This window comes from Neofelis nebulosa, chromosome 1 (genome assembly GCF_028018385.1).
Source record: "Neofelis nebulosa isolate mNeoNeb1 chromosome 1, mNeoNeb1.pri, whole genome shotgun sequence".
Classification (NCBI taxonomy): domain Eukaryota; kingdom Metazoa; phylum Chordata; class Mammalia; order Carnivora; family Felidae; genus Neofelis; species Neofelis nebulosa.
The window spans coordinates 49,918,020-49,930,446 of NC_080782.1; the positions used below are offsets into that span (position 1 = coordinate 49,918,020).

The window sequence follows — 12,427 nt, forward strand, 5'->3', positions numbered from 1 at the left end:
ATGATATCACCGTTTGTGAGTTCGAGCCCTGCATAGAGGGCTCTGTGCCTCTGCGTAGAGGGCTCGGAGCCTGGAGTCTGCTTCAGATTCTGTCTCTGTCTCTCTGCCCCTCCTCTGCTCGCTTTCTGTCTCTGTCTCTGTGTCTCTCTCTCAAATATAAAATAAAACATAAAAAAAAAATTTCAGTAGATTTTGCCCTTTATACTTGCCCTTTGCCTTTTATACTTGCACTAGCAATGTATGAGATTGCCTGTTCCCCAGTATCCTCACCAGCACCAAGTGACATCAAACTTCCCTGTGGCCAATTTGATATGTGAGAAATGGTATTTCACTATCAATTAATTGCACTTATGTTATTCGTAGTAAGATTTAGTTCTAGGTATCAGTTATAATAAGAAATGTATTTGGTTTTTGTCCCTGATTCCTGATACAAATCTCCTAAAATCCATGGAATTTGCTAAATGATAGGAATTCACTAAATGATAGAAATATTTTTTGATATTAACAACAAACCCCTTTCAGCCACACCTGAGTTTATATTAATGAGGTGGCTTTTGGAAAGCCCCAGTGGATGGGGCTAGTTATTAGGGGAACCAACCAGGATTATTAGATTGGAATTTATAGTCCCCAAGATGGAGGGGAGAGGAGGTGGAGGTTGGATCAATCAATCAATCATGCCTACATAATGAAGTAATGAAGCCTCAACAAATCCCCAAAAGAATATGGTTTGGAGAGCTTCTTGGGTGGGGGACATGTGGAGGTGCCAAGAGAGTGCCACACAAGCTTTGTGCCCCTTTCCCCATACCTTGCCCTATGCATCTCTTCCATCAGGTTGTTCCTGAATTATATCCTTTTATAATAAACTGGTTATCTAGCAAGTGACACTTTTCTGAGTTCTGTAAGCTTCTCTAGCAAATTAAATGATAGGAGGGGATCTTGGGAACCTCTCATTTATAGGCAGTGAATCAGAAGTACAGATAACGATCTGGACTTGTGATTCACCTCTGAAGTGACAGTCTTGTAGGACTGAACCCTTAACCTGTGGGATCTGATGGGATCTTCAGATAGTGGCAGAATTGAGTTAAATCATAGGGCACCCAGCTGGGGTTGCAGAATTGCTTGATGTGTGGAAGATCCACACCTTTGGTTTTAGAAGTAAAGTAGTATTAGAGTAAAGGAGAGACATAGAGGAATGTATTTTTCTTTTATACTGATTGCAGCTGAAACTAATCATGTTTTTAGAGTATTTGTACTTCCTATTTTATGGACTGTCTGCTGGCAATCTTGGCACATCAGTTGGCAAATATTGAGTTGTTGATTTTGCATAATAAGTTTTAGGAGCTTTTTATATGCTAGGGAACTGAGCTCTTTATGATAGGAATTGCACAGATTTATCTCATTTTTAAAAGATATTCACTTGACTGTATATATGGAGGTTTTTGCTATACAAATTTTTAAAATTTTTGTGTAGTCAAATTTATCAGTCTTCTCTTCCAAGACTTCTGATTTACATGTCATGCTTAGAAAGCTTTCTGCCCTTTTTTTCTAATAATTTTGTGGTTTTCAGTTTTTACATTTAAATGTTTGCTCCATCTGTAATTTATTTTGTTTGAGGTTAGGGGAATGGATTCGATTTTCTGTTTTCTAAATGGCTACCCATTGTGTGAATACCATTTCTTTAATAATATATTTTTATCATATGTTAGTTTCCTATGTTTTGGGGTCTATTACTGGAATATTCTACTGATATGTCTATTTATGGGTCACTATTATGTTGCTTTAATTAATACAGCTTTATATCATATTTTAATATCTGGCAGGGCTAGTTTGACCTCATTACTTTTTTTTTTTTTAACATTTTATTTATTTTTGAGACAGGGAGAGACAGAGCATGAACAGGGGAGGGTCAGAGAGAGGGAGACACAGAATCCGAAACAGGCTCCAGGCTCTGAGCTGTCAGCACAGAGCCCGATGCGGGGCTCGAACCCACGGACCGCGAGATCATGACCTGAGCCGAAGTCGGCCGCTTAACCGACTGAGCCACCCAGGCGCCCCTCATTACTTTTTTTAATAGGATTTTTCTGGCTAGTTTTACTTGTTTATTTTTCCATGTGAAAATAGTTCAAAAATACTGCTGATAATTTTTATTTGCATTGCATTAAATTTATATATTAACTTGGCAGGATTGACATCTTTATCAAGTTGATGTTGAGTTCTTAAGCATGGACATAATATGCCTTTCCATTTGAAGAACTTGTGTTGTTTTTAAATTACTTTTTGCTTATTGACTGAATTTTTCCAACTGTGAAAATCTTTCTGAGCCTGGACCACTTGGTTCATTTCTTAAGCTCGTGTAAATTATTGTTTTTAATTGCTGAGACACAACCTGTTCCACAAATTGAGAAGAGCTGTGTTATAATGAACAAACACACAGAGCAAACATACCTTACTGTAGGAAATGATACATTTGTGGATTTTATCATTGCCTTGCTGTCCCTAAGTGTTTTTTGGTGATTGCTTCATAGAATAGGAGCAAGGAGATCATGACACAGAGGGAGGAGAAGAAGATCTGGAAGACCGATCTAGAGAAAGTGTTGGTTCAACTCTAATCTGGAAACTTCCATGTTATTGAGCAACTTATCGTTGTGGGCTCACTTATAGTCTGGACCTCTGGTAAAAAGTGGAGAATATGCCTCAGAGTTGTCCCACACAGGGGCCAAAGTGTCTGGGGTATTTATGAAGTTCCGTTTGTCATTGAGTAAATGCTGCTTCTGGTGCCATCAACTCAGGCACCTCTAGTTCTCTTTGAGTGTGCACCTATGGCTAAGAAAAGCCCCACGCAGAGAGTCAAAGATGCTTATAGTTGGAAGTGGTTAGCTTACAGAGGAACAGTGGAGGAGAGGCGCTGATACAACTGTCTTAAAATGTTTTAAGTTTCTGCATCCTTAGCCATCAGATACCCGCCCATGTTGAAAGAAGATTAGGGTAGTTAATATTTTGGATCGTTGGTACCATCTATGCTCCTTTCTTAGGAAATTCTACCTTCACCTTGAGTGGGCATGTCTTCATTCTTTGCTTTGGAACTCTCTCTTCCCACTCTCCTTCCTACCATACTGATTGGACCAGGGCCTAAACTAATCTCAAAGTTAGCAGTGCTATGGGCTTGTCAATAACCCGTGACTTACTATTGGAGTTTGTTCCAATTCAAAATAGCAGGGCAGGTCATGTTCCTCATTTGGGGATATGGAATTGAGAAACAAAGAGCCGGTTGCTGGTTAGTAGTAGGAGCTAGAATTAAAATATTAATGTATGAAAAGTGGAACATGATAGCTACTTTCAAGCAGAAATCATGAAAGTTGGTTGTCAGAGGAAGATGGAGAATGAAAGGGTAGGGGGAAGAGAAAGAAAGGAGAGAGCTAAGAGGCCAACCCCCAAAGATGCCTTGTTTCTTGTCTTTCCTGAGTCTTACAATAACTACCTCCACCCTTTACTTGAGTTACTATAAGTGAGTTACTGTTATTTGTCTTGACCAAAAACACATTAGCAGAAAATTGAAGGATGATCCATCAAGAGTAATTTATGCATTTTCCCCTCCATTCTCTGGGGGCAGCTATTTTGCCAATTCACAGTTGTCCACTGTTGTGAAAGTCTCCAAGAATATAAAATCCGGAGAAAATGCTAGTCATTAATTGGTGTAGGCTTGTCTTACTCAGAACAGGTAGTGATAACATCATACAGTTTACTCTATAAGGAAGCTAAACTTTCATCCTTTCAAGAAGAGAGGAAATCTGATTAAATCCATTATATTAGTAACCCCGTGCTTTATAAATGGGTCCTGACAATAAAGAGGTTAGAGGGAGGAAGTTTTAGCAAGTTTCCTTTAATGAAACTTAATGAGACCCTCTCACCTGAGTTTTTATTGACCTAAGCGTCTTTGAGGAAATAGCTTCACCTACCATCCACCAAAGAAGCTCAGTTGACCAAGTACAAAGAGGCAAAAACAAGCCAGGAGGCTTAATTCAATCCATCCATGCTAAGCAAATATGACCCACGACAAAGCTGCATTAAATAGAACCTGCAAATGACACACATAACATGTTTATTCAACCCCTTCTGTGTTCAGGCTTTGTGTTAGGTCCTGGCAGCATAGGAGTAAGTGAGAAAGACTTGTTCCTGCACTCAGAACATAGAATCTATGGGAAAGATGGATACTGAATACATATTTATAAGCAAGAGTATAAATACCAAGGGGAAGGACATGAGGGCAAAGCAGGGAAAGCCTCCCCGATAAACTTTATTTCTTTATTATTTTGAAGCTGACACCTGAAGAATAAGCAAGAGGAAAAGCCTTCTAGAAATAAGGATATTATTTGCAGAAGAGGTCAGCCTCCTACTGGGTTTCATATAATTTCTTTGTGCTGCTAAAACTCCACCTGTAATCCTGCACAGGGCATTCTCAAGAGTAGGTCACTTTTTTGGAGGAATAGTGGTAGTTTTTGATCACCTGTTTGTTCTCTGCAGCAGATGCTGTTGGTGCCTGCACAGGGGACATCTGCAGACAGCTGCCTTGCAGGCTGAGGTCCTGTCCCCACCTACATGGGCTGTCTGGCTGCAGACACTATGGGGGTCTTGTGGGGGAAGCCAGCAGCACCAGAGATTTAATGCTTCTCACTGGTTTTCTACTAATATGGGACAGGGAGTTAGAGTTTCCTCACCCTTTAGTGGACTACTCTGAGGTGTGTTTACACAGCCTTTAAGAGGATTCTCGATAGGACCGAAGCCCCAGTAGCCTTCATTGGCTGTGTGTGATCTGTGCTTCAAGAAGTCCTTAATAGGGGCACCTGGGTGGCTCAGTCAGTTAAGTGGCTGACTTCAGCTCAGGTCGGGATCTCACAGCTTGTGGGTTTGAACCCTGAGTTAGGCTCTGTGCTGACAGCTTGGAGCCTGGAGCCTGCTTCAGATTCTGTGTCTCCCTGTCTCTCTCCCCGTCTCCCACTCATGCTGTCTCTCGCTCTCTCTCAAAACTAAATAAATATTTAAACATTTTTTTAAAAAAGAGTCCTTAATGGGCTTTCCTTATTTCTCTGCCTACCTCCTCCCTCATTTCCTCACAATGCTTCCTAAGATTTCTATCTTGGGGTCTGCTTTTGAGGGGAAGCCACACTACAATGATCTCCAAGCTCTTCATTTTTGCTTTCAAGTTGATGTCATGATTGTATTTATGGTTTGTGGGGACTCCTGTGGGTGGAAAGGAAGGAGAGGACATTCTGGACCAGAAGCTTCTGCTCCTTTCATAATCAGAAGGCTTGTGTGTGTGTGTGTGTGTGTGTGTGTGTGTGTGTGAGATTAAAAGTAAATCCTCTTTAGGAAACTGTTGAAAACATCTGTCTCATGTTATTCTTCTCCAGAAGGCTTATATTAAAAAAATAAAGAAAGTGGAAGCAAACCATGTTGGGGGATGAGCCCTGACCTGGGAGTGAAGGGATCTGAATCAGATTCTGTTACAGTCACTCACTGTGTGACCTTGGGAGGGAGACTTCCCCTCTTTGGGCATGGGTTTCCTCATCTATGAAGCGGCAAGGCAGGACTTAGTGGTCTTCAGGGTCACCTAGGGTGCCCTTTGAATATATTTTAACTCCATGGTGTGTAAGCTCTGCTCCAAGCCCAGGGTACGCCAGGGGTGGGGGAAGGAAGGAAAGATTGGATGGGGCCTCATTCATTCATCAAGTGGTTCTTGAAGCTTACCCAGTGCCAGGTACTCTTTCAGGCCTTGGAGGCAGAGGTAAACAAGAGAGTGTCAACTGCCTGCTCTGATTCAACCAAAGAAGGCCTTGAATGAAGAGAGTTTGGAGGTTAAAAAAAAAAATAAAACAAGTCTTATCCTCTTTTCATCATCTATTTGGCACCTATACATGAATGCAGTTTTTTTTTTTTTTTAAATTAGATTAACCATTTACCCTCTAGCAGGAAACAAAGCCCTATGGGAAAATGACATGTAGGGCAGGGATATTTTAATGGGAAAAACTTGGGACTATGGGTGCTCTCCTGGAGAGTGAGATGAGGTGGGTAATTATAGGGGGCTTGGGAGAGCTCAGTGATGTGGGTGCCTGGCTGTGGGCAGGAAAAGTGGTCAGTTCAGAGGTGGAGGACTGGCCCTTATCTTGAGCTTTTCCATCTCGGGGCCTCTCAATTTAGCCAGTAGTTTGTACTAAAATTACTGGTCAGGTCACAATGGTGTTTTTTATAAATAGGAGATTGAGATGGGGAGTGGGTGAAAATAGAATGATTTATCATCCTAAAGCAACAGATTTGGGTGTAGGCCCAGTGCTACTGAAAGCGTCCTTTTCATGATGCGTGGGCAACTCTTTCTGCTTCGTAAGTCATCAGAGAGGCAATTGGAATGGCTTTTAAACATGGACCCTGTCAAGCGATACAAAAGTCCCATGATTTACAACCCAAAAAAGTTTATCTTGCTCTGGGAAAAAAGAAGACTTTGGAACCAAAGCCTCACATTTAGAAGCCAATAAAAACATCTTAAAATAACGCCCCCTCCTCCCTTCTTTTCTATAATGAGAAATGGAGGATTTAGCAAGAGGTAGGGGGGCTGTGGGCAGGACTATTGCAATCACCAGTGATTGAGCTTCAAGGTCCAAGGACTTTGTTGTGGGCACTGGAGCCCTAATGATTTATAATTAACTCCAACAAGAAAAACCAAATGCCATGCACTTTCCTAACAGAGCTACAAAAATAACCACATTCATAGTGTTTGCAAAATTGGAAACAAATGTCCCAAGGAACATAAGAGCTCCATGCTGTCCTACCCGAGCTTTGGGGGAAGAAAAATACTGGCACTCAGTCACGACCACAAATGATGAGCCAATATCGTTTGTCATGGGAAATTCATCTGGGCAAAATCGGATTGCACCATTAGCCCTCAATGACTCTGAGAAATAACCATACTGAAATGCCTCAAATTAAATTCAGCCAAGGGCTGGGTCTAACATCCTCTTTTCTAGGAGTTGCTGAGTTTTGTTTCTTTATCCCCTCTTTTTAACATGGAAGAACTGAAAGGGGGAAAACAATCAATGCCTAATTGTACCCTTGTTCCTGAAATGGTTCAGACATGGCTGTTTTTAAAAAGTGGATACAAACAGGGGCGCCTGGGTGGCGCAGTCGGTTGAGCGTCCGACTTCAGCCAGGTCACGATCTCGCGGTCCGTGAGTTCGAGCCCCGCGTCAGGCTCTGGGCTGATGGCTCGGAGCCTGGAGCCTGTTTCCGATTCTGTGTCTCCCTCTCTCTCTGCCCCTCCCCCGTTCGTGCTCTGTCTCTCTCTGTCCCAAAATAAATAAAAACGTTGAAAAAAAAAATTTAAAAAGTGGATACAAACAAGGGTAATGACCATGAAAAGTATTAGGGGTCTTTGAAGTGGTACACAAGGGCAAGGTGACCTTAGTTCACTGTTAAAGAATTATGAGGGGTGGAGCTGGTTATGTGGCAACTGGATTAATGACCTATAATCTTAGTTTACTAAAAAAAAATTTTTTTAGGATATATGAATCCTATTCCATGAATAATCTTAGTTCTTGTGCTAATGTAGAATATAAAAGGTTTAGTTACAGAAGTTTACTCAAGAGAAATTCTCTATCTGTAGGGACCTTTTGATGCTTTTAAACATCAAAGTTATGCAACAAAGGACAGAGTTAATGGTTCTAAAGACAATAATGAACTAAGTCTAGGCATTATGGCAAATACTTTACAGGCATCTTTGTAAATTTGCAAAACTCTATGAAACAGTCTAATTCCCATTTTATAGATGAGAAAATAAAGCCTCTGAAAGGTTTAATAACTTGCCAAATCGCAGTTAGTGAAAAGTAGAGCTGGGACAAAGACCCACTATTATTTGACTCCAAAGGCCATATTACGTGCTCACTCTTAGGTGGATTTCTGTGTTTTCCCCCTTTTGCTCAATGCTTTCCAAACTGTGTCATCAAATTTTCCAAAAGTTCAACTTTGAAGGCCACAGGAAAATTTCAGATGACCTTACCTTATTTCCCTAATTCTGTATGTCAGAGAGGTGGGGAACAAAACCCTTTCAATGCTCAAATCTCATAATCCTACTTCCAATTTTATGAAATAAGTAATGTACCTCCCCTCATGAGACCCAAGACAGTAATATTAGCTGAGTAAGAAGGAATACAGATGAGTGAACTTTCCAACTGACTTAGACATAGCAGCAATAAAATGTGAACTTGAAAAGTGCCTGAGAATATATTGTTTGAACTTTTGTCAGTTCATGTAAACTTTGTGCAATGAATATGCAAATCTCCTCCATATTTTCATGCTTATATACTTCTAACAGACCTGGATATAGCCTCTTGGGAAAATGCTGGTTTAAGCCTTTCTGCAAAAGTCACCTATGAGACTGATAATTTCCACTGGCTCTGTCTAAAACATGACATTAATTGAAAAAGTTCCCATTCCTTGTTTTTTGCTTGAGAGAAATTAATTCTTCCTATGAGAAGTTATTTTTTTTAATGTCCTAAAACTATCTGAACTTTAGGAATTTGAACCTTACCTTGTAGCTACCTTCTTTCCTAAGAAACATAATCTATCCAAGCTGTTAAAGTGTTGTAAATGCCAATAATAGGACAATTTTATAGTGTTCAGGACATGAAGCTAAAGCATATTAGACTGCTGGGTGTATGTGTATTTGCTCACATTTAAAAACTAGTTAAACATTTCAGACCTCTTTAGAATTATACAGGGTTATTTTATTACAGGGCTCTTGAACTTTCTAGAGGCAGCAATCTTCCGGTGATCTTTATCAAGCTGTTCTCTTCTAGCCTCTTACATGGCTGCTTGTTTGGTTCTTTCTTTTTCTTTTCTTCCTCCTCCCTTTATCGCCCCTTGAATTTAGCCTTAACAGGGAAATAAAATGTCAAATATATGTGAAAAAATCCAATGGTAATTTGCAAATGGGAATATAATTTGAAGCCCATGCCAAAGTTAAGCAGCTAGGTTTTAAACTTTTTTTCTTTCTCTGCTAATTAGGCTGCACATTTTAAATCTTAAACATGTGCAGAGTTGTGAGGGATCTTGTGTGTAGAGAGAAGTTAATTCCAGCACCTCTTGAGAAAGAGGTTGAGTAGACTCTTGAACTAGGTCTTCTGTTTCTGGGCATTCTGCTCTTTTGTTCTACCTGCTAAATTTATTATATTTTCTTTTACTTCACGCTGTCATGTCTATTTTAACACATAAGTCTATACATGTTTCCTGTTAGTTTCTTTGGAAACCACACGTATCAGTTTAATTATATTTCCTTCCTATTATAAGGAAGGACTACAAAGTACTGTTGGTATGCTTGCCTGCCTGTCTGTTTGTCTTTTCCATTTTTATTGAGATATAGTTGACACATAAGTGCCCTTTCTTTTCCTACTATAATGCACTGTTTCCTGGAATGCAGACAAATTATCCATGTGTACTAGTGAGAAATCCAATAAGATATGTGTATAAAAATAAAGTTAGTGTACATGTAAGGGTAAGGTTGAATACTTAAAGGCTTATTAATTTGGTCATTAAAGATATGTATATAACTGTGGAATTAGGAGTGTGAAAAATAATTGCAAAAGATTGGTATAACAATGTTGTAAAAACCATGGATGATTCTGTATCCATTTGATTTCTTAAAAAAAATTTTTTTTTAATGTTTATTTTTGAGAGAGGGAGAGAGAGAGAGAGAGAGAGAGCATGAGTGAGGGAGGGGCAGAGAGAGAAGTAGACACAGAATCCGAAGCAGGCTCCAGGCTCTGAGCTGTCAGCATAGCCCGACATGGGGCTTGAACTCACAAACTGCAAGATAATGATCTGAGCTTAACTGGCTGAGCCACCCAGGTGCCCCCCATTTGATTTCTTCATAAGTGTCTTTAAGATTTCACCACTCTTTAAGGAAACCTAAGCTGGAAATGGTAGACATTGCATTATGAGTTTAGTGTATGCAAAAAATAAAATGACCAATTTCAATCACCATACCTATTCTCAATGAGCAAGAATGTGTGAATCAGGGAACAATGCACATTTATATATCCAAAGTTAAAACAAAATCGGGGTGCCTGGGTGGTTCAGTCGGTTGAGCGTCTGACTTCAGCTCAGGTCATGATCTTGCTAGTGGGTTGCCGCCCCACATCAGGCTCTGTGCTGACGCTTAGAGCCTGGAGCCTGCTTCAGATTCTGTGTCTCCCTCTCTTTCTGCCCCTCCCCTGCTCGTGCTCTGTCTCTCTCTCTCTCTCAAAATAAATAGACATTAAAAAAAAGTTTTTTAAAGCTATAAAACAAACTATAAAAACTTTAAAAAACAAATAGTAAGTGCTATTATATGTAATTATTTATTACCAATTGACCTAAAAAAATTGTTTGGCCAACTACCAGTCTTAATCATATGACTATGAGGACTTGTTTACCATAGCCCTGCTGTGTGCCTATATTTACTGATACCAATTTTCTAGCCATTTGAATTATGATTTTCTCAAAGCAAATAGCATATTACTGGAAATCTGGAATATATAACTTCCTACTGAGTTCCAGTATATAATATGCTGTATTTATAAACAAAATAATTTTATCTTTTGCAATTACAATTTAGAGTTACTTTTAATTCATATATAATAATGTGATTAATTTTTATTCCCTTAGAAAATCTCTATGCAAAGTATATATGCAACCTCTATTCCAGCAGGTCTGTTAAGTTCTGCCGTTATGGAACTCACTATTGAAAATCTTGCCTTATATTATCACTAGGTAGATGGAGTTTTGTATTGCCTTTGAAGTCATGAAGAAACTTCATCATATGGATATATGGATGGTTTGGGAGTTTTCCTGGGTTTCCCACCAAGCAAATATCTGAGGTTTTAGCAGGCTCAAATTCAGTAGGGGATGGAATAGGCAGGGAGTATAGGTAGTCCAGAATTCAAGAAATCCAAGTTGTTGGCAAGAGCAGCACAACAGAGATTTATACTCTGCCCTGCCTAATCCCTTTCACTAAGGTGGTAGGGGAGGTCCCAAGTCTTATTTCTTCAGGCAGAAAGGAATCAACGGGTGCTAGGCTGGGAAAATCTTTCCCATGATTAAGCCAGTGGCAGAGATCCAACTCAAGTCGTCCTTGCAAGGGGCTGACCAATACTCCAGAGCCAAAGCTTTCATTTATGGGCAGGATTTCGTTCCTTCTGCTCTCCCTTAAGTAGTCTTTTTTAATTTTGAAAAATTTTAATATGTTAAATTTTTATTTATTTATTTTTGTGGACAATGAGAAACCAGGCCCTACAGTTCTTCAGAGCTTGGGTGGTCCAATTACTAATCATTTGTTGAAAGCTCTGCAGTGCACTGGCACTGGCCATGAAATCGCTGCAAGTATGCATACCTCTCCAGGCCTCTGAGAACATGTAGATTTCAGTGTGCATGCCCAAAGCCACACCCCTTTCCACTTCCTCTATTACCCTTGCAAAATGAAGATGAAGGCTGATCCCAGACAAAATGAATGAATAGGGCATGGCCTTTGAGCATTTGATAGGTTCTGGAAAGCTGTCCATTCAATCCAGCAATAAATAAATACCACTGTTTTTTCTGTAGTCTCAGTTCTATATTTCTTTTCTTTTCTTTTTCGCTTTTATGTATATAAAGAGAGAGCACGAGCAGGGAAGTGGGGCAGAGGGAGAGAGAGAGAATCTTAAGTAGGTTCCATGCTCAGTGCAGAGCCCAACTTGGGGCTCAATTCCATGTCCCTGGGATCGTGACCTGAGCTGAAATCAAGAGTTGGATGTTCAGTGAACTAAACCACCCAGGTTCCCCCTCAGGTTTATATTTCTATCATTAAAAATGCATCACCACTCTGATTCTAAAAAAGCATCTTGTTTTTCTTCAGATATTGAGAAATTATACCTTAACTAGATTACCACTTTTGTGGGAATTACTTCATTTCTTTGATTCTAAGGTGCATTTTCTCCCACATTTGAACACTTCTGAAATGCTCAGTTAGTGTACGGTGTATGTACTTCATGTGATATTCCATTTTTATTTCTCGGAAAGTTTTTACTAACTTGATGATTCATCTTAAAAGGATAACATCTTAGAATCAGAAGAATACCATCGCTTCTTTAGTTAATTTCTAATTTTGACCCTGAATGAAACTATGTAACCACAAGATTATGATGGTGATGATGGAAGAGGAGGAAATGTGAGGAAAGTAGGGACAGATTGTTGAAATGGGAGAGGGACTATGCTAGAGAAAATTTTACTGTCTTATTTCTACTTGGGATTATGGTTTTGACCTCCATTCAGCTGCATTTAACTGGGCATTTCCCCACCAATTGGAGTGGAGAAGTTCAGATCTGTTTTATCATCTCTATCAAGAACCACTGATTTATTGCCTGCCATA

General features: G+C 39.7%; 1 pseudogene; it reads right to left on the reverse strand.

Moving 5' to 3' along the window:
- The window catches only part of LOC131515964 (serine/threonine-protein kinase MARK2-like), a 29,121-nt pseudogene extending 17,578 nt beyond the window's left edge, over positions 1-11,543 (reverse strand).
- Between the last annotated feature and the right edge of the window lie 884 nt (positions 11,544-12,427).